The sequence below is a fragment of the Nelusetta ayraudi genome, unplaced genomic scaffold (genome assembly GCF_046127955.1).
Source record: "Nelusetta ayraudi isolate G7.1 ecotype Tasmania unplaced genomic scaffold, CSIRO-AGI_Nayr_v1 ptg000096l, whole genome shotgun sequence".
Lineage (NCBI taxonomy): Eukaryota > Metazoa > Chordata > Actinopteri > Tetraodontiformes > Monacanthidae > Nelusetta > Nelusetta ayraudi.
The window spans coordinates 219,189-239,678 of NW_027466146.1; the positions used below are offsets into that span (position 1 = coordinate 219,189).

General features: G+C 49.8%; 1 protein-coding gene and 1 long non-coding RNA gene across 4 annotated transcripts in view; both read left to right on the top strand.

Annotated features, from left to right (window-relative positions):
* Positions 1–337: 337 nt before the first annotated feature.
* LOC142902665 (uncharacterized) lies at positions 338–1,586 on the top strand. Its single transcript, XR_012929129.1, has 3 exons — positions 338–478; positions 1,107–1,203; positions 1,421–1,586. It is a non-coding gene; the product is annotated as an uncharacterized LOC142902665 (long non-coding RNA).
* A 1,676-nt stretch (positions 1,587–3,262) lies between these two features.
* sulf2a (sulfatase 2a) overlaps positions 3,263–20,490 on the top strand; it is a 46,334-nt gene continuing 29,106 nt past the window's right edge. For all 3 annotated transcript variants that reach the window (XM_076047956.1, XM_076047959.1, XM_076047958.1), the window contains exons 1-2: positions 3,263–3,363; positions 13,333–13,477. The gene's annotated coding sequence lies outside the window, so the exon portion shown is untranslated. The remainder of the gene's footprint in view (positions 3,364–13,332; positions 13,478–20,490) is intronic.

Here is a 20,490-nt window from a genome sequence, read left to right on the forward strand (position 1 = left end):
AAAATAAAAAATAAAAAAATAACACTACCCAGCAAAAACTATTTTGATTTTCTTCACTGGGGAATTTTGTTATAGTGTCAACAGGGCGACTCAAAACACAAAATGGCAATTCTTTTTTTTAAAAACTGATTTAACCGTTAGCTTACTTTGCAGTCGGGAAGCCAAAGGGAACACATTTCACCTTTTGTAAGAACAAACCAAAAATCAAAACGTTCAATAATGTCTTTTTGTGTGTATATACATATATATATATATATATATATATATATATATATATATATATATATATATATATATATATATATATATATATATATATGTACCCTAGCGTCTAAACCGGTGGCAGAAATACCATCAAATTCCGACAGAGGTCGCTGCGTAACAAGGCTAAGGCTCGCTTCCCTTCAACAACAGACTGCTCAATCACAGGCATGTGTGATTTTAAACCTACAGCGGGTCTCCAAGTGCGTGACTGAGGGTATGTTTTCGTCTTATAAGTTCGTCACTTGAATAGTTATGTCTTTGGTGAAACGCTAACAAGACTCCTAAAACGACAAAAAAAAAAAAGGGGGGGAGGGGGGGGTAGTGTCCGTTTTCAGCAAGCTAACCGCCGCAACCACGCTACTGCCACCAAAAATCTAATTACCGTTACTGTTACTTAATATACCAATTTGTTCTGACATATAATACACCTATCCGCCAACTGTCCGGCTCAGGTTGCAAAAAACGATTCGATTATTTCAAAACCTACAGCCAGGTGGTTGGTTAAGGGCCAGATTTCCACCGGTGTCCATCAGTGAATGTGATCATAATAGATCGTGCGTGTGATGTTTAAGGCGATTTAAGACACTGAATGAATTATGGATTATACATCCTTCAGGGGAAATAGAGAGAGCGAAAACGAGAGAGAAATCTCCTCATCTGTGAACAAAACATCAGAGGGCCGAGAGCTGTTCCAGCCTGAGCTCTGCCTCCAGACAAGCAGCCAAGGAGACAGACAGAGATAAAATAGTTGGTGGTTAAATAGCTCCTGTGATCATGCCCATCCTGTCTGTCACTCTAAGGTCATTCCCTCGCTGATCCACTCACTCCTGTGCTTTTAATAGGCATCTTGTGACAAACAAACACTGTTGGTTGGTTGGCACCTCTCACCGATGCAAAGAAGCCATCTGAAGCTGCGCCGCAGAATCATTTATATAAGGGGTAGGAAAGTAATTATGCTTTTGCCAAAGGGGGAGGGGGTCCTTAAAGGCCCCATATTGTCTCTATTTCCAGATCTTTGTGTTTTTCATCCCAACCTGGAGTGCAGCAGCAATGACTAATCATCTCCAGAGCTCTATAAATCTCTGGGAGGCAGCATATATTGCCCCCTGCCTCCTCTGAAAATGCCCTGATTTTTTTTTTTTCTTCTTCTTCTTAGCTTCCTGCTGAAATCGATGCATTGTTGGACCACCGCCATGTTCAGAAGGAGGGCAAAATAATTTGTTCTCCAAATGGAGGAACCGACACTGGGCTGGGCGTGTGGTTGCTAACCTGGTAAACGTGTATCCGGTCCTTTTTTTTTTCTTCCGGGCTAACATCCAGAACTGTGTAAAAGATGGTATTTCTCATTCCTGGGGGAGTTGACTGACAAGATAGAGACACTGATTATGTGTAGGAAGGCATTGGTGAAGTGAATTTCTACATGATATGACCTTTGAAAGTAAACATGAAGACAATATTCTCTGTTTACTCAACCAAAACATACCTGAAATATAAGCGATACAAAGTGTTCCTCGTGTAATAATGGTATTTTCTTTTAATACATCTTGAGGCTGGATGGAGTTGATTCAGGCTTCCTTACGTAATATGTATTTGTAGTAATTGCAGTAAAACTCTGAGGTCCAGAGTGTGTGTTGCCTAACTGGCTCCCCCATGTTGCCACTGAGTGTCCACATAACATTGAAAAAAAAAAGAAAATACTGCAATTTTACATGTTTTGAATTGTAATGAAATTTAATGAATCATTGTGGCAGTATGATGTTGAAAAGTGAATATTATTCCAACGCTTCAGACTTTTATGCTCTGAAATGTTTTTCTAAACCGGTTTCATGTTTTCAGTAAAGAAGGAGACTAATTAGTCCTTTGCGGCCACAACAGCCAAGCAGTTTGTTGTTGCTGCTGCTGCTGCAAATCATAATCAGATGACTGTAATCTAATTATGCATGACGCATGACTGTTAATCAGTGCTGTGGCTGACTCCTCACAAGGTTGGCGCCGATGTGCACGCGTGCCTTTGCCCTCACCCGCTCCCTGAAGCCCCTCCTGCATCCGTCCGTCTGCGCTTCCTCTCCTGCTGACTTTGTCTCTCTCAGACTGCGTTCCGGCCACACTGTGGGTTTGAAGTGTTTCTCTTTTTAATGAGCCAATTGTTCTTGTTTTGTTCCCCTCGGGGGAGCGCCGTGCAGCGAACAACACCAACCCCCCCCCCCCCCCCACCACCCGCCCTTCCCTTCCCTTCCCTTTGCTCACGACTGTTTTAAAACATATTCACTGGGAGGGATCGGGGCCAACAAAACAATAACGTCTCGCCGAGCGTGGAAAATGAAAAATGCCTTAATGACTCCTGCACTTTGCAGAGTGACAGGGCATTCTTTTACTGTCAATTAGAACCGCAGTTATTCAAAAGCAATTTGCAACTCCCCGCTGGGCAACAATGTGTGCCATCTCCTGGGCCCCGAGTGTGTGATTGTGCGAGCGATGTATTCATTCGGCTCCACTCTGAGCGTCCCAGTTTGAGTCGCAGAGTGAATATTGAAGTTTGAGGAGAAGGAGGAGGAGCAGGAGGAGGAGGATGGCGGTTCACGCAGGGTTCTTTGCCCTGAAAACAGGTGACAGAGGTTCTGTTTTTGTGCTGTACCGTGTGTATGAGCACGCGTGTGTCCCTCTTTGTGTGCGTGACCGTGGTTGTGCACCGGGGGCATTGATACAGCTGGCCTTCAAGACCCTGATTAATTGCCGTGGCATTTGCTTGTTCTCTGTAAATGCCATATCCCATGCTGAGTGCTCAGTTAATGGATGTCTGCCCACTGCAGGTCCAGCACCAACCTCCTCTCCTCCTCTCTCCTCCTCTCCTCCTCTCTCCTCCTCTCCTCTCCTCTCCTCTCCTCTCCTCCTCTCCTCCCCTCCTCTCCTTTCCTCACCTCCCCTCCTCTCCTCTCCTCTTCTCCTCTCCTCCGTCTGATAAAAGGTTTGCTGTGCCTTTTCAGCAGGAATCGACGTGAGTGGACTGACGGCGCACAGCTCAGATGTCCAGGCTCTCGGCATTTTTGCGCAGACTGAACGAAGACTTCAAGCCGTCACCTTGATTCTGACAGTCTAAAGGTAGCTCTCGCCTCGTCCTCCTCTCCTTCTCTATACTACCACTGTGGAGGTGTTGTGATAAGCGCAGGGGAAAAGAGGTTCTACCTTCAGGTCCGTGTGCCCCTAAGACCTCATTTCAGTTTGTCTCTATATCTGCGAGAAGGAAGAGTGTGGGGGGAAAAATAAAAGGTATGAAGAATTAGCTCTGGTCCTCAAGTGAATGAGTTTGCTCTATCTTAATGAGGTTTGCCATGTCAGAGCGAACAGTTCAGAGCCTGCATGCTAAACAGACTGAAATTGGAACAGAGTCTGAGCTGCATAACTGCGAAGAAAAAAAAAGAAGAAAAAATTCAACACTTCCTCGCAATTACGCATATACACAATTTTATCTTGTCATGTCAGAATAGAAATAAAAAACCAAGAGGGGGGGGGGGGGGGAATCATCTCACCCCCGACTCTCTCTTCGGAAACTAATTCCAGAATCTAATTAACTTCAGAAAAACATGTCTCTAGTTTGGGTTGGAAACACGGAATGAAAGTTATGCAAATGAGCTCCGGCATAGAATGTGATTTGACAGAATCTCATTCTGGACGGCGCCGGGTCAGATAGGAGAGATTACTGAGCCGCAGCCAAGCGGAGGCAAACAGGAAGCCATGAGCCTGGTAATTTATTGTGCTGGGAATTCTGCTGTTTGACTTGAGACAGCTCATTAAGGAGCGAGGTGTCACCGAGCCGGACAGAGAGACCGACATGGGCGGTTCTCTAATGGGGGATGGCGGGGGGGCGCTCCCCCTCCCCGTTCCCCGCCCCCCTCCCCCCCACCACACGCTGTCCTGTGTCAGCTGCTTTCCCACCTCCTGCATCACCGGCTTAATCTCTCACTTTTTTTTTCCTTTTTAACACAAGGTGCTAAATAACATTTTACACAATTCATCATTTGGCTCCTCGCTGTGGGGGGACGGAGATGCAATTTCATCCTCCCACTCGTGCCGACTCTGCTTACTCGGCACTTTTAGGGCGGTTGCTGAAGAGGGCATTTTTTTTATATTTATTTATTTATTTATTGAAGCGCTTTGATGAGAGCTCTGTCTTCTATGCTGTGATACTTTGGTGAACAAGTGTCCTGCGTCAGTGTCCGTCAGCGTGCACACCTGGACGGCACGGAAAGGCATCATTCGTGGGTAGTTCTTGGAGGGTTCTGCAGAAGCTCAGCAGAGACGAGTCCGACTCGACCGTTAAATGTTTGCTGTCCGCGTCTTCATTTACACGAAGAGACAGCTCTCCGCGCAGACTGCTAGACTCGTCTTGTCCTCCAGCGGACATAAATCCAATATCAGACGTGACAGCCGTGACATTTTCCCAGTGATGTCACTTCCTGCTCCTCGTCAGGAGCTCCTCCGCACGCGCCGACAGCTCCTGACGGCGTGCCAGCGAGCGGATGCTGTTGTTGTTTGCCGTCAGCACCAAGCCAAACAAAAGCCCGAGTCGGGTCCGTCCGGGGTGAAAACAAGCAATTAATTTTTGAAGACGCCAAACAAAACTTCCTGCTAATCTACACGGCTGCTTAAAGCTCCTTGATTTATAATTCAGGGCCTCCTCTCTCGCTCCGGCGAGTGCCGAGATTTAGAGAGCCGCGTTGGAAGCCCCTTGAATTTTCTCTGCCGGAAGGCAACGTTTTTTTGGGTTTTGTTTTTTTTTCACGGCAAACACGGCCCTGCGTGATTCTGTGCACGCACGCACGCACACACACACACGCTGGTGCAGCATATGCATGAGCGCCGGGGTGCTAGTGGGGTTGTTATTAACAAAATATGAAACTGTGCGAGAGTTCAAACGCTCACAGTTAATAACGCTGCAAAAATTCCCGCCGTTTGGCGCTAATCCGTTTCCACTGTGCAGCCACCCTCGCGACGTTTCCAACTGATTACAAATGTATTTGTGCTGAAAACACTGGGGCGCCTTGTTAGACAAACCCACACGCTTTTCTTATTTAATATGGGAGCCCGATATTACTCTGAGGGCTGCGCATTAGAAATTCAAACAACGTGGCGTGGAGGGGCTTTTAGTGAAGTAGCTGGAGATGTGAAACTGGCTCTGGCCCACAGCGCCTTGTGTTTCCTGGGACCACAGACCTCAGCGGGTGTGTGTGTGTGTGTGGTGTGTGTGTGTGTGTTAGGGTTCCTCTTTGATCTGCGGATCCCACGGTTCTTCAACGACTGCAGCGCACGCTGCGCTCGCTAAAGTGAGTGTTGTGTCTGTGTGTGTGCCGCGCTTGTGATAATCTCTCTCTGTGAAGATTTTTTTTCTTTTCTTTTTTTTTTTTTTTTTTTACTGTCTCAGAACCGCAAGCACGCATGAAAATATGAAGCTATTTAAGTTTGATCATTTTGTCAAAGAAAGTTCTTCCTCTTTCAGTATTCATGCACTGTAATGGCTGGTGCATGTGGTCTAATTAGTTTTGCCTGTTAATGAGCACCGACGCAGAACCACTCCCCTTCGGCTCGCCATGGTTAATATAATAAATGCATGAATAGATGCATATTAAACAATAACAAACACATATTAATTCATCAACTGTTAGTCCAGTTTTGATTCCCGTCAGGGCTGGAGTTTGCATCTGACACTAGATATTAATTTCCTTGTATGTGTGAGTCAGACCTAGCAGTCGCCCAGTGGTGTGAAGGAGTGTGAGAGGCAGAACCAGCAGCTTCGGGTGGCGTTTGATTGCAGAAAAGAGCAGCTCGGTTATTATAGTCTCTGATTACTGCGTCTCCTTTCTGCAGCTTTTTGCTGAGAAACTTCACAGAGGTGTGCAGACGTCACCTGTCTCTCTTGATGAGCTTGGTTGTGAGCGTCGGGGAAACAACAAAATGACAGCGGATCTTAAACATCAGTCTTGATTGGTGCCACGATGTAAACAAAGGCAGTAATGGGATCCAGAGTTTGATTGATTATACAGCCACAGATAAGGAGATGGTATATTGGTTGGACGGTGTGTTTTTTGCAGTAGGTTGGTGAGAAGTTAGTCGGCAGCTTTTAATATCTGGTGCTCGGCTTATCAGCGCTGCGACATCGGGTTCCTCAGAGTCTGTTTAAAGGTCCAGTGTGTAAAACTTGTGTTGATTCACGACTTTTATATTGGTAAAAGCTCAACACACTGCCCAGGAGTACAATAATAAAAGTGTATACTCGCAGTATAATGAAAGTTATTTGGTTTTCACACTTTCATGCTTGTCAGAATATACATAGAGCCCGCCTGACAGTGGCCTTAATACGAGGAGGCTTCCTTAAATACCAGGCTGCCTGGTTAAGAATTTTACTCACTGGACCTGTCAGGGCTTATCCTGCCAAACACAACACAAACACAAAGTGTTCATTTCAAAGTTTGGTGATGCTTGCCGATCGCTTGGCCCTGGGCCTTTTCTCTAAATAATTTATTCTTTTCTTTTTATGTTGGCCTTTAAAGAAAAATGAAATCAGCATTCATACAAACAGTTTGGATGTTCACTGCGAGGCGAAGCGCAGCAGCAGCAAAGCAACACGAGTCACAGCTGCGAACAAACCGTTGTTTCGACGACACAACAATCAGACATGAATTAGAGATGAACCCGGTTTGCCAGCCGGTGCAGTTTCCCTCCTCGGGATGGATCACAACCGCTCCCCTGCACGGTGGACCTGAAGACACCGCCTCCTGTTGGCTGATCATCAAACAACATCCACTCCTTCAGCGAGACTCCATGTCCCAGTTCTGCAGTAATTACGCGGGGCTACCAGAGACTGCCGCTAATGCCGGCCGCTCACAGTTTGGCGAGCGGTGTGCGCGTGATATCGGTGCATTAGACTGTTTTGTAGCAACACGTAGAGCGACAAGCCACGTGGGACGCCAACGCGGCTCCATCCGCCTTCGGTTGAAATGAAGATTTTAACCTTAATACCGTTCTCAGCGCCTCGTCCAACCTCCTCCACCAGCGACATCAGACGGGAAGTTTTTTTTTTTTTTTTTCTTGCTGCTGGCATTTTTCAGGTTTGCTTGGGAGCAGCGAGACACGCGAGACGCACTCAAAGTAAAGTGAGACCTAAGACAACTATAAATAACTCGGAACGCCAAACTTCGCTCTCTGTCAGCGCGTCGCTTCGCGCCCCTGTGTGGTTTTTTTTTCCCGCGTCAGAGTTTCACGAGGTGGAAACTGTCTCATTAAGGTCCTGCTGGGAAATCTTCAGTCCACATTATAATTAGGAAGGGTAAAGGCCTTTCCACAGCTGCCCTCATAGAGATTTCATATTTCATTGCAAGGCTTTTAGTCTGAGACTCTCTCTGCGCTGGAAAAAAAAAAAATGTCAGCAACCAAATGCATAGCAATTAAATATGAAATCTCTGATGGAGGAAACTTCTCCAAAGCGTCCGTTCTTTTTTTTTTCTTTCTTCTTCTTTTTTTTTTTTTTTTTTTAATTGTACCAGACAGAGTTGTGGGACACTCATGAATGACTTATAAAACTACTTTAGGATGTGGAAGCCAACTGCTGGAAAGAGGACGGCCTCATAACTGCCTCGTTAACTATTCATGCCTTCAGAGGGGATCATGTGACCAAATAAATAAGGAGTGTGTGCGTGTGTGTGTGCGTGTGGCATTTGTCAGTGCCAGGATGTAATGATGTCCGAGTAATGGACTGATTCGCTCTCAACTATGATCTGTGAGACTCGGCTGTGAACTGTTCCCATCTAGTCGGACTCTTCAGTCTCCTACCAGGAACATAAGTGAGGCGGCGCTGCAGTTTAGTTACAATATAATAAAAACAATGTGAAAAAATATATGGCGGCGACAACGCGGTCAGTCTCATCAGAACTTTAATCACAGAAAGAGCAATGAAAAACCCCTTCGTGAAAGTATGACTCACCGCTGGACACGGGTTGGTGATGCCCTTCAGCCAATAGGAAGCCTCGTCACCCAGTCGGAGGAAAGAACCGGAAAACAAACTTGGTCTTTCCGTCCTCGGCGGATGTGAAATAAAACCAGTGGATTTAGGAAATGGTTGATCTCAGCTCGAAAACAAGTCTGCTGTTTTTGTCACTCTGGTGTTTAATTTACACTCTCTGGAGTCTTGTTTATGCCGCGATTGAGTCTCTCTCAGCGCGGCTGGAGGACGGATAATTAGATTGGCAGGCTACCTTTGAAGCCGCCGTGTTCAGAGGTGAGAAGGCGGCTAACTAGTCCTGCTGCAGCTGTGCTATTTTCAGGGTGGGGAGGGGGAGGGAGGGAGAAATGGTTTCGCGCAGCAGACCGGGGCTCCTTTCATCCTCACTTCTGTCAATCGCGCCTCCTCGACTCTCCACATTGTGAGCTCCTGGGCCGCCGCTTCCTTCCACCCCACCTCTGTTTCTCTTTCATAATGTAGCCATGGTGATGTAGAGGAGCCTCCATGCATAAAGCAACACCCACATCCAGATGGAGGGAATCTCAGAATGGATGAAGGGCAGGACACGAGTTGTGTGTGCGCGCGCGTGCGTGTGTGTGTGTGTGTGTGCGCGTGAAAGTCGGGATGAATTGCCGAGTCCTCGGCGGGAGAAAAATAGGAGGAAGGCTCTGAGAAGTGCAGCGAGTGGCTGAGGAGGGGGAGACAATAAGAAGGTCTGCCTCTTCTCCTTCTTTTTTTTTTTGCACCTTCCTTTCCCTACGCGGCTGGCGGAGGAGGATATTTTTATCGGCCTGGCACACATGGCACAGAAAATGAACAAATTCATTTGTAAAGACACACACAGGCTCCCCAGCCATGGATGAGATCTCAGCGGGAGAGAACACGACTGTCCTTCACTTTGCGTGTCTTCCTTGGTTATGCACCTGTGTGGGGCGGGAAGGAATGGCCATTTGTGGAAAGCCTAACTTGTGTGTAGCTCCACACTACAGCACCTGCAAACGGACCTTGCATGCACATGGACACCTTCCTGAGTGCTGTGTGGATGCAAACAGGTTTCGAGCTCTGCTCTCGAAAAACATCCTCTTACAAACCACAAATACCAAATCCCACCAACCACGTCCATTCACCAAATGTATTCTGCTCTCGGTCAAGTGTCATCATTTGCAACCTGGAGCTTGTTAAAAACACTCCACAATAGGTCAAACACCTTCAGAGTGGAGACTGCAGGTGTTTTCAGGATTCCAACCTTCAGTACAACTCGAAATCCTTAAATATTTCAGCCGCTCAAGGATGCGCGCCTGCATGCATCGCGAAACTGTGAAATACTATTGATTTCAACAGCTGTGAGCCAGAGATGAGAGAGTTTTCTTCTCCCCCGTTGGGATACGTGGATGTATTGAGCGAGCGTCACCTCGATAGCGCAGCCACTGCGCGCAGAGCACACTGCCTTCTTCCTGGCCGACGATACGGCGGCTGGCTCGGAATAAAAGAAAATGCAGGAAAAGGCTTAAAAACTCCGACCCAAAGTTTCTTAAGTTTAGGAATATTTAATTGAAAATGAAGCAGCGAAACACGTCGGGTGCAAATTCTGTTAATTAATCATCAGCCTATGACGCAAGAACACAATAAATTTTTTTTGAACGTCGGAAAATCATGGAACAAGCTAGCTTAGCGAACGGTATTTCACTTAGGCAGATGCGTACTTGACAGCAGTAACTAGTGAATTACAGCCTCTGTCAATATTAGCTCATCTGTATCAGATCATTATCGGCCTTCACTTTGACTGCGCTGCATCACTGAAAGACTCACCTACCGACTCAATCCAACTGACTCAGATCACCGGCGCTGGACCCGAAAACTCACGAGGTTTTCCCTCCAGGTGGCCTCAGTGTGAAGCTCTTTAAAGACTTTGTTGAACCTCTGCAGAACAGATCAGCTTTGTTCTTATCACCATCAGGCGTTTGGGTGTTGCCTCCACACAGAATCGGATGCATCTGTTGCTGTGAACCTCAATTAGGTCAGCAGAGTGACGCAGCTAAAGTCTGCGTGAGACTGGGCCGAGACAGGGGAGAGTGAGAGCATGAATAAACCATGTCCTAAAGTGGTGTCACTGGGCTGCTGTGTCGACGCGCCGTCAACGCTCAGGAAAAAACATGGCCGTCTCGGGGGTATAGCCTGTAATCCGGCGTGTAAGAGCAGCGAGATGGTTCCTTTATGTGAAGGCGGCCCCAGAGTCTCTGGCGTCATCTGAAATGCACACGCGGCGCACGGAGGAATAAATCATTTTCCCCGCAGAATCTCTTCTTCATTTGAAAGGACAGCAGATAGCGTTAGCGCGGGCTAATCCACGTCGACAAAGAGCTCACGCTTCAATTGGATTAAATGACAATGCATTTTTTTTGGGGGGAAGAAAAAAAATGGAGGATTACCGCCACGTGAACCTGATGTTAACGCAAAGAGATATAAAAAAAAAAAAAAAGAAGTAAGAACTAAAAAATCTTAGCAGGCCACACACAGAATCGCCGCTCTGAACAGGTTAATTTGTTTGTCATGGCCAGAAAAATGCTGTTTGCTTTCCTCAAGGCAGTGTGGCGCTGACATAAATACACACATTGTGCCGCGGCGACGGGCAGATGATCCATTGCAGACGTTGTAATTGAAAACACTCAAGAGGGGGCTGGACAATTCATCTCTCTTTGCCCCTCCTGCTCCGAATTTCCACGGAGAGATAGCTGGAAATGTAGATAATAGATAAAGTCGGCCGTCGATGTGATGGGGCGGTGGTTTGGGGTGGTTTGGGGTGGGGAGGGTGGGGAGGGTGGGGAGGGTGGCGGGAGGGCGTGGAGGTGCGCAGGGTTCTCCATCACTGATCTCAGCCGCCTGCCACTGCATCTAAATAACCCGCAGAGTGGGATAAACAGCCGCATCCATCACGGGACGGCCGCCGCGGACAGTGATGGATGGCTCCGCCCTCTGCCACCCTTTGCCGCACCCCCACGTCCCCACCACCAACCCCTCGCCGCACACCCCCCCCCTCCCCAGGACAGGAAGTGACACAGACACTGGGGAGAAACACCTGCTTCTGACTGGGCGGGAGGACGCCTACGACGGTTCTGCATGATGGAAAGATTTGGAGCGAGGCTTGGCTCGCCTGTGTGCGTGCGTGTGTGTGTGTGTGTGTGTGTGTGTGTGTGTGTGTGTGTGTGTGTGTGTGTGTGTGTGTGTGTGTGTGTGTGCGCGCATGCTTGTGTGTGTGCGTGCGTGTGTTCATGCCTCTGCGCCGTGTCCCCTTGTCTCTTTGAGTTTGCTGGATAATCCCTCTTGATATGTTCCGTTTACTTTGTCAAAAAGGAAAATGGTTTTTGTGGATTTGGCGGATGTATGCGCGCACACGCACGCACGCACACACTCACACACACACACACACACACACACACAGACACACGCACACAGACACACGCACACACAGACGTGCCCCTCGTGCCGGTGCAAGGAATTGATCTGATTGTGCGGCAGAGCCGTGCGTTCTTGAGGCCCGACGGCGAGGTGAATTTTAGCTGTGGTGGGTTATGCATTGTTTCTGTGTGAGAAGTGCTGCAACGCAGTGTAATACTGTATAGTGCAAACCTAAAACAGTCTTATACAAAAAATATATTGTTGAATGATTCACAACTTCACCAAACACCATACTGGCTGCGTTTCCATGACCCCGAGAATTGCAGAAAACCTAAATGTTGCAATTAAAAACTGGTCATGGGGTTGGGTGGGGGTGGTAGTAGTAGTGGTGGTGGTGGTGGTGGTGAGGGTGATGGTAGTAGTTGTGGTGGTGGTGGGGGTGGTAGTAGTGTCAGGAGCAGTAAAAAAGGAGCCAAGTAAAAAGAAATAAAATCTCTGCTCTTCCAGCGAGCACAAAGCACTTGTACGTGATTGGGGGCAGCAGCACGGCACTCTGTTGAAAGTAGCACACCGTCACCCAACACACCACACCATCGTGCCTCGTATTGTGCTTTTACTCCCATCAATGCGTACCGACACAAGTATGCAGTGCAGAGGCGCACACACAGCTGCAGACTGGTGGTGTTTTTCAGCGTGCAAACTGGCAACACAAGCTCAATTCTGCCTCGGCTGACTTGACTGGTGCAGTGGATAAAGACGTCAACACTCAAATCTGGCTTTGTGGGCAATGTCGTGAGAACAAACGGAACCGCAGCCTCAAACCACGGCACGCAAACACCAAATTTAAAAACTGCTCTAGTATTCAGTTCTTGCGACGCACGATGCCCAAACAAGTGTGTTTTTCCTTTTTGTTTTCCTCCAAAGTCCTCCCCACACCTACCCCCCACCCCCACCCCCATCAGCGCCTGGTCCCACAGCGGCTCTCCTCATCGAGGTGGCAGCCTGATAGATACGGCCAGTTTGCCAGGCTGCAGCTCTCCTCCCCTCGCCGGCTGCATTAAAAGATTGATCCCCGGTTCCCTCCCATTCCTTTCTCTGCGCCTCCTCTGTGTGCCTCTGCCTTTATGGCGCTGTGAATAGGTGAAGCTCGCGAGCCTCCAACAGATGGCCGAAACTGCCCCTGGTCAGCTATCACACACACACACACACACACACACACACACACACACACACACACACACATTCACACTGCCACCTCGATGAATGGGAATGCTGGGAGGAAGAGGGAGGAAGTGGAAGATTCTAACGTGACAAGGACTAACAGAGGAGTCGTGATGCACTACGGGAGAAAATCAGACTAATAATCATGAAAATGATCAAAATCAAGCGAGACGCAGCCACCAAGGGAAAGAAGGTGGAGAGGAAGATGTTGCCATCAGACAATATCAGACAATATCAACACTGTGCAAAAGAAGAAAAAAAACAAGACAAGAGATAAGTCAATGAGGAAAAACTGCTGAAAAACAGAGCCGGGGTCTAAAATTGAATTGTAGATGGAGAGCGGAGGAGCTCCTCTCTCCCTCGCTCCCTCTCTCCATCCCTCCCATCATCCCTCCCTCTCTCCCTCCCTCTTTTATTTATCTCATGCGAAGCCACGCCTCTCTCCTTTCACTTGTCAGTGCATCTATAACAGCGAGCTGTCTACACCGGGGCTGCGCGGGGGGTTGAGACCAGCTCCTCGCTCTGCCTGCAGCGGCGGGAACTAAATCTGAGCGCACGAGGAGGCGACGGGACTGGACGGCAGCGCAGCGGCTCCCCAAACAGGTGCGTGGACGCGTTTGTGTGTGTGTGTGTGTGTGCCAGCGTGTGGATTCGTCTGCGATGACGCCGTGCGTGCGTGAGTGAGAGAGTGAAGGAGTGAGTGATTGTGTTGCTCTTTCTCTGCCTACAGCAGCTTTGCCCCAGTTTACACTCCAGCGCTCTGATCCGTCCTATTTGCCTTTGAGACGCACGTCGCCCAGTCACTCAGTCAGACGCCGCTCTTCTGCGGGGCAGCGCGAGATAAGGCTGCTCGTTCCATCAGATGCTCTGGGCTGAGTCTCTGGATCGCAGCAGCAGCAGCAGCAGCAGCAGCAGCATCGTTCCTTCCGTTTGCTCAGATGGGAGAAGTTACTTTGCCGTTCTCTGACGTGCGTTCTACCGCCAGGCGCCTTTTGTCTCCGCCGCTCCGTCTCTGAAGTTGCCGTCGCCTTCGCCCACCTCCCTCATCTCCGCCGACCCGGCCGATGTTTCCCAGCCCCACAGGAGTCGCCCTTCTGAAAATCAACCCGCCACGAGTTTCCCCGACTCGTTCTCCACAAACACGCGTTGCGGTCGTCGTCTCGGCATCGGCTCTGGTGAACTCATCCTGATCCAAACTCGACCGTGGCTGCGCTGGTGAATGATTCGATTTTTTTTCCCTGTGAAAGAGTCACAACAAAAGGCGCTCAGACACACTGGCTGAGAGACTCCTCTTTATAATTCATGCTGTGTAGTCGGCTTTTTAGAAATGGAGTCGCCATTTCAACACTTGTAGCCCCCCCCACCCCCCCCATGGCAGTGACAGTCCTGCTGGAGCCCGATCAGCTCGGCCCGGGGAGGCGGGCCCCAGTCAATGTGCTCACTATCAGTGTTTTGTCAATATGGTTATGGGTCAGAAGGCTGTGTCATCTCCGAGGGGAGAGGGGTGGAGGGACGGAGGGGCGGCTGATGTAGCTGAGTGGGGATGGAGGAGGGAGGGGAAGGGGGAGGAAGCAAGAGCGCTGACCTAAAGGCTGCAATATTAATGCCCCCCGCCCCCGCCGCCCCCCGTCCCCTGAACCTGTTTGCAGCGATATACAGGCGGCTGTGTGGAAGCGTGGAAGCTTTTCCAGAGATCCGTTCTCTTAAAGCATTCATTATTTATCCGGCGACGCACTCCGCCGTGGCAGCGGCAGCAGTAACCCCCCCGTCAACTGGCCTCCTTTCTCCTCGCCGCCACACCGGCGGGCTGGAGGTGGAGGAGGAGGGAGAAGAGGAGGTGGTGGAGGAGGGTGAAGAGGAGGTGGAGGAGGAGGAGGAGGAGGAGGGTGAAGAGGAGGTGGAGGAGGAGGAGGAGGAGGCTGCTGCACGCTGGTCCAGCGCAGGACTTCCCAGCTTCCCAGGCCCTGTCGTGTAGTGTATACACACACACACACACGCACGCACCCACCCGGATGTACTCTGTTCAGAATTCTGTTTCCACTGACTAATGAGTGGCGCCGAGTGACGCTCGCAGAAAAAACGTTCACTTTGCTTTGCATCACCTCTGGCAAGAGTCTCCGTCTCCTTTTAGCCATGTGACGGTTTAGTGGGGAGCACCACCGTTGTTTTTTTTGAGTGGGGGGGCGGTGGCGGGGACGTGGGGTGGGAGGGTAGGATAGGGCGGTTTGCAGCCGCAGTAAAGCGGCGCGGAGGGAAGTGGCAACTGCTGCCACGCCGGCGTCCATTGTGCTCTGTGGCTAAAAAATGGCGGCCGCTGCGAGGAGCACCGAGCGGCAAAGTTCACAAAGTTCCGGCTGCTTTTTTGTTTTCTCTTTTCGTTTCTTTCATTTCTGATGCGCGGAAACAATTCGGTTCCCCTGCGTCAACATCACAGTGTGGAGAAATAAGGGGGCGGCGACGGGCTGAAACAATATGCCGGCTCAGGCTTGGCTGGACCACACCTTCTTACCCACTTTTTGCTAATGATTTAATGTCTAAGTCGTCGTCAGTGCTGATGCCACTTTTTCTTCTTTCAAAAAAATAGATAGCAACATGCACTCTCAAATCATGTTAATATTAAAGAGCTGCGAGGCCCAATGAATTTGATCGGAAAAAATGAGAAACGGCCAGCAACACTCAAGTGTCCATCTCAAAACTGTTTAATCACCTCAGTGACGGACATCTGGGACCGACCAGCACAGACCAACAAGTCTCCGTCAGTGGGCAGTTTTTTCTTCTGTGCCCTCAGAGTCTTTGTGTCCTCCTCTTGATGATGTGATGAATATCGCTCCGCCCCGCCAGGTGTTATCGCGTAAAATGACATTTAGAGATTGTTGCATCCTTATCTTGTATGCATTACTTTTATGGCCCCTACACACGCACACACACACACACACACACGTGATCGGTGGGTGAGACGACCTTGAGACCTGTTGATGTTGTTTTCAGCAGCCGTGCTGTGAATACATAAGGGGGCCTTGCGGGACTCGGGGGGGCCACATAATGGGGAAGCTCGATGTGCTGTTTTTTCTGCAAGACAACGGAAATGTGCAGCAGGGCCGCCGGTGCGATTGGAAAGAGAGAGGGAGAGAGAGAGAGAGAGGGAGTGAGAGAGGGAGAGCGGCATAAATATGTATTGTATGCTAATGCGGCGCGGCGTGGCTGTTGACTGGTGACTGGGGCTGTTGATGGAAGCGGAGGACACGCTCCCCTCTCTCCACTTAGCATGTAGAGCTATCGACAAACTGATTGTCGCTCCCCTCCCCTCCGCCTCCAGGCCTCCAGGGCGGCGCTGCGGCGCAGTGACAGGTGGCGGATTTCACTGTCGGCAGCCAAGGTGACACCGCAGGGGCCGTCCCTGTGGGCCGTCTGGGGCCGACCCCCCCCCCCCACACCCGTCAGCTCGTTTTACCGCCACCTTGACCTTTTGCGATCAGGAAACACAGAGGTTGAATTGGCAGGTGCCCTGCAGCTGAGCTCTGCTGCTGAGCCTCCCCCCCATGGCCGCAGCTCCTCCCTCACGGGTCCGGAGTCTGCAGTGCTAATCTCCCCTCACAGCTCGACAGAGCTGCCGTCAAAAAAGTTTTTTTTTAAAATAAAAAGAGAAGGTGCACGAAATCTGAAACAGATTCTTCCCCGATACCTTTGGTCTTGTGCACACACGGCGTTATTACATTCCGCTCCTGCTCCACACTGATCACACAGACACGGATGTCACGGGCAAACCTAATAATGTTGGTTTTTGCGGAGAGGACCGAGATAGGGAGACGGCAATTTAATTTCACCCACACTGCCGCGGTGGGGCCGCAGCGGGGACGAGAATGTTTTTTCTTCTTTCGGATCGTACGAATCCGTCACAATGTTGTAAAACCACTGAAGTGTTGCACTTCCAGGGTTTTTACACAAAGTAGCACGAGGACGCCCGGAGCTGTGTGTTGTCCTGGCCATCGATGGAGCAGCAAGGCGGCGTCGTGCAGGTCAGGCCGGATGCCGGTGTAGCCTGTGAGAGTCCAGACCAGGTAATTTTCTTCAGTGCATTTCCCTGTGGCACATAGTTTAGTTTCAACCTCGTGCGTCTGTTGTGACTATCACATACTCCTCCAACAAACACGCCCCAATCCCCCCTTTTGCTGTGTTTTAATTTTGCACAGAACTCAGTGCAACGGCACGAGTTGAGGACAAGTGCGGTTTAATTATACATTCAGCTGTGGCGCAGGGCTCCTGTAGAAAAACATTCAAGAGGACAGAAAAGCAGCGCTGGTGTGTTTCCACTACCGCTCCCCCTTCATCTATATGTATGAGACGCTGTTAACAGGTCTTTGCTATGAGGCGGCATCAAGAGATCGCTGTGTAAATCTCGGCACCAGCGCTCCTCTTGGCGATAATGATACGCTCCCGCTCCCGCTCTCTCTCTCTCCCTCTCTCTCTCTCTCTCTCTCTCCCTCTCTCTCTCCCTCTCTCCCTCCATCTCTCTCTCACTCGATGGTGTGCCGAGCGTCCCCCCCCCCCCACTTCCCAAACAACTGCCAGCCGATCGAAGCGAAAGAGGGCAAGAAGAACGTCTCCCTGTGCTTCTCCATCCGACGATATTTTCGCTCACGTTTGGAAGTCCGTCGACGTCCACCATCAGATGCCAGTCTGGCCTCTCTGGCGCCCCCCACAGGAGGGTTAAAGCGACACCCCGCCGGCTGCAGAGAGCCGACTCCGCTGGCCCATCAGTCTCAGGGGAGCTGGCGGCCAGAGGCTTCGGCTCATATCAAACAGCCTCTCCCCGTCTCTGGGGAGTAAGAGAAAAGAAAAGCTCGGCTCTGATCTCGGCGCTATCGGCCCCTCGGATCCCGAGGTTATCGCCGGGCCTTCGCCTGCACTTTTGTAAATCATTCATAACGGAATTAGCTGCGGTTGCTGAGAGCAGTGATTACACCGCTGCGTTCCTCTCTTCCTGTTTCCATGCTGTTCTTCTGCCGCTCCCTACTGGATATGGTTGCGACGCCGCTGAGGTGTGCGCTGAGACCCCGCCGCATTAGTCAGGCCAAACACGATGGGCAAGCCCCGCCCTCCCGCATCCCAGTGCACAAATCAATGGGACTGCGCTCAGGTAATGGCAGCCCTAAGTGGATGTTCCAATTACCTGAGCGAAGAATCCGACCAAGATAGACACACAGGATACGCATTCTGAATAAATAAATTAATAAATGAATAAAGAAACATTCTCCAAGACACGGTTGTGTTTATATAAACAGGGAAAAAAATCATCTGAAAAGCTCCCGCAGCGCTCAGGCTCAGGGCTGAGACGGAATTATCGAGGGAGCGAAAACAAAAGGAGTCGTGACTAATCTCAGCCTGCGCTGGTGCGAGACCTCGGCATGCAGAAAATGCGCCGACAGCGAGGACTCGTCCCGGCCGACCGGTCGGAACCTGAACCTCCTCCACACTCACCTTGTCACGGTGGCCCCCTCTGTCTTTCTCATCGCTCTGATTGGCCACACTCTGATTCCCTTATTCTCCATTTTGTTCTGCGTTTGTGTGCTTGTGTGTGTGTGTGTGTGTGTGTGTGTGTGTGTGTGTTAGTCACACTCTCCTGGTCCCCTGCGCCAGGCTCGGTCACTCCTTCAGCCAGCCCTCCACACAGCTGAATCTCCCTCAGGGTGTAGCAGCCATTGTTGTGCCTAATAAGGTTTATGGAATTACAGATCTCTGAAATTGGATTTCCTCACTCGGGCAAAGCAGCGGGATTACGTCTCCGAGGCCAGCCGCATCAAGGCACGACTGACCTGCCACTGAACCATTTCCCTCTTTTTTCTCTCGCCGAGCCCTCGAGGTCGGAACGGATCAAAATGCTGATTTTGTCGCCGGCTCAGGAAGAGAAATGTACCTCGCAATTAAAATCATCCGGAATCGGGCCCCCGGTACCAGTTCCTCTCAGGTGGACCGCTGGCCCTGACTCCTCCTCCTCCTCCAGCCGCCCTGGCAACTCCTGACTGTGTTTGATCTAATTCTAATCGGATGGTCCTTTTGATCTCGTTCATCTGACACCCAGACTCAGCTCAGATTTATCCATCTAAAGTATGTCAATTGGTTTTAATCCTTAAAATCTGGCCTCTGGTGGAGCAATTTATTCCTAATGATGTGCAAAGACGTTCCGTGCCGTGAACTGCGCTGAACGGTTGGCTTCCTCTGCTAACACCCAGTCAGTCTCTTTTACACGAAGCTCTATCATCATCAGAAAATAAAAAAAATAAAAAAGACAGATCGATCTCTCCGCTGTGGCTCAGATTGTGACCGAAAATTAAAGAGCTGGGGGGGGAAATGAAGTTAGACAGAGAACTGGAGAAAAGTATTGGCACGATAAATACACTGAGACGGTGGTATTCATTAGGAGAGGTCCACAGTGGCGGCTTAGTGAACTCTTAATTGGCCAGGAGACAGGGGCTCAGGATGAGGAATCAATAGGGGAAGAGCCGGATTTTCCAGCCCACTGAAATCAATCCTGCCAGACAGTGAGAACGCAGCCAGTCTGGAAATAAATAATTAAAAAAGAAAAAATCCAACTCGGCCTCGGCCCTGAGTGGAGGAGCCCACGTACATCCAGGCCCACGGAGGGGATGAGGAGGAGACCGGGGGGGGACTGACTTCCAGTGAATCTCTGAAAATGTCTTCCTGTAGGAGGCTTAATGAACTCATCTTTGCAGATACCAGGTCTGCTGCTGCTGCTGCTGCCGCTGCTGGTGCTGCTGCTGCTGCTGCTCACCCAGCACATATGCCTAAAAAGATTTTGACTTCCGTATTAATGGGCCCATAGAGCATGCACAGCAGTGTCACTTCCCATCATGCCTTTGTAACTCACATGAAGCATTTGGCCCATCAGAACCATTCTGGAGAACGTCACTTACAGACACATCAGGACGCAGCCAATCAGAAGGAGCTGAGACACAGCAGCGCGTACGACATTGTGATGTCACGCTGGGAATAAACTCTTTTCTGGTGATTTTCTGGCCTTTTAAACGACAAACAGACCAAAACTGATAAATCTACAGTAGAACGATTGGCTCTGAATCACCTTTCTGGTCACAGTCGTCCTGTCACCCAAAGGTGTGTATTTTTGTATTACGGTCTATGGGGAAAATGCTTTTTGGGCCCATGAGATTTTTTTGCTGCAGTAACTCGAGTGGCCACTGGCACCGCCAAATTTCCAGTCTGGTATCCAGTTCTTATAATACATCCATGCTACGTAGTCACAACAACACGAATACCCGCTACATGTAGGCTGAGCAGCTTCTGCTGAGTGTAAAATTTCGTTTCGGATGGGTAATTGTTCTGTGAATAAGCTCCGCCCCCTCAGGAACCTGAGTATCAGGCTAAGCGGAGGCGATGGAGGAAAAAATAGATGGATGGACGGATTATGATGTGAGCTTTACCACTCCTCCATAACGCCACTGTCTTCATGCGGATCCAAAAAGACGCCGGCTGCGGTTTGTCTCCACCGCCGCCGAGTCACCTGACTGCTTTTGTTTTGCGCTCTCTGTCGTTACTGCCTTGTTCCGAAAAACGCCAGCCCAGTCTGAGGGAGGCTCTGC